Raw genomic sequence first — 2,098 nt, 5'->3', positions numbered from 1 at the left:
ATAATTTAATAATTAAGCAGGTAATTTTGACATATGGGCTATCCTGTGCATCAAGCTGCAAGACAAAAACAACAACAGAGTTAAACAATCTCCTTGGGTAGTAGTTCCCATAATTTGCTGTGGTTTTTCATTCCAAGGTACTAGACCTATGACAATATTTTGCTAACTTGGCAGAATGTACTTCTGTTACATGTAGTCATAGGGATGTTGGGGAGAGAGAGTGACATCATTTAGGACCATTCAACAGTCAATTGCATAGTGCCTGCTCTGTGCCAGTCCCTGTGCTGGTACCTGAAGACACAGAGATGAAAAAGAATTTGTCCTGAACCAAGTTGCAGCATTCCTTTGGGCTTTGAAATATTGCATAATAGCTTTAGTATCCAATGGAAAGCTGATTTGTGGCTGTGGAAGGTTAAGGCTTTGTTTGCTTTGAAGAGGAAAACATCATCAGGGCATTCTGATTCAACTGCTTGACATTTTCTCTTTCACATTTTCACCAGTGAACAATGGCTTTCCATGCAGAAATCAGACAGGTTGGAAATTTGTAATGTGAGTTATTAAGGATTTTCCTAAGAAATGTGAATCTGACAGCAGCAATAAATGATGGTTTAACTATTCATAATTAATTTAGTCATATGTAATATATTACTACAAATGTTAGTAATGTCACTTCTAAATATATCATTGACTTGGAAATGACTTATTGAATTTTCTAATCCATTCTCTATTGATGCAAAATTGTTCCCTCCTGTATTTTCTTAATTGTTTAAACCAATCAGTCATGTTTTAATGACTTTATATATTAATAAATTAAGGTTTGGGGCCCAAGAGAGCAAATGTATTCACATATTAAAGTAGATTATATTCCTTAGCTCATATTCCAGCCAATATAGGAAACAAAAATAGACCCAGAAACATAGAAACATCAAACAGACTATCAAACCTCAGAGGGAAAGCAGAGGAGGGGGGGCGGTTGGAGAGATCAACCAATGAGCTCATATGCGTACATGCATAACACATAGACACAGACAATAGGGTGGTGAACGCCTGGTAGGGAGAGGAAGGGGCAAGGACAATGAGGTAAAGGGGAGCATATGTAATACTTTCATCAATAAAGATAAAAAAATAAAAAATAAAGGAGACTTAAAATTGTAGGAGGAGAAATTGAGCTTAATATGAAGGCTAGTAAGCAAATTATAGTTATTAATAGGCCTTCTATTTGAGTAAAGTGAATACAGTTTAAAATTTACCTTCACTTTCTCACAATATGTTTCTTCTTTTTAGTACTATGGTTACATTTTGGATAACATGTTCCTTGGAATTTTTCCAAAACATCTTTGAAAGAACAATTGATTCTTTTAAAGGGTGGCTGATGATTCTTTATCTCTAGTATCCCTGCCTCCATTCAAGACACAGTAAAGTTCCAGCTTTTTCACATGATTCTCCTACCATGAAATTCAATACTCTAATACTCAATGACACAGTCTTTTGTATCCTCTGGTTAATCTCTCTACCCCCTGAAGTATGGTTCCCTTCTTTCAGTACAACTTTCCTCTTCCCAAGCTGTTGCCCAAGGTAGAACAATGACCTGTGAACAAAGCAAATTAAGCAACTGTTAATATGAATCTCAAAAATGAGGCCAAAAATAAATGAATAGAAGATAAAAAATTGGACTTGAGTACAATTGAAAATAGAAAATATGAACAAATTATGGCACATGTGGTCTTTAAGGCATGGGATGTTTCCCAATACCCCAAATCATTTGACACTTATATTAATCTTTGTTTTCTTGAACTCTTTTGAGCACAAAGAGCTTTCTTGATTTTTGAGAATAGGAACTTTGTATCCTTATATTCAGATTCAGGGCTACAACAGTTTTACTTAACTCCATTAATGTTACTTCTGTATCTCTTTTTTCTTGTGCTGAAAATTCCAGTGATATGGAAGGGACATGTGGGGTCCTGGAAGAATTTATTAAAATGGGAATGCTGGGGTCCATTTAATGAAAGAGCCAGTATACCAGAAAAAGTTGAAAATAAAAGAAAGGAGGGGGTGATCCTAATAAAGTAGTGATACCTCATCCATAGTATCACTAGGC

The sequence above is a fragment of the Myotis daubentonii genome, chromosome X (genome assembly GCF_963259705.1).
Source record: "Myotis daubentonii chromosome X, mMyoDau2.1, whole genome shotgun sequence".
Classification (NCBI taxonomy): Eukaryota; Metazoa; Chordata; class Mammalia; order Chiroptera; family Vespertilionidae; genus Myotis; species Myotis daubentonii.
This window is presented reverse-complemented; position numbering follows the sequence as displayed.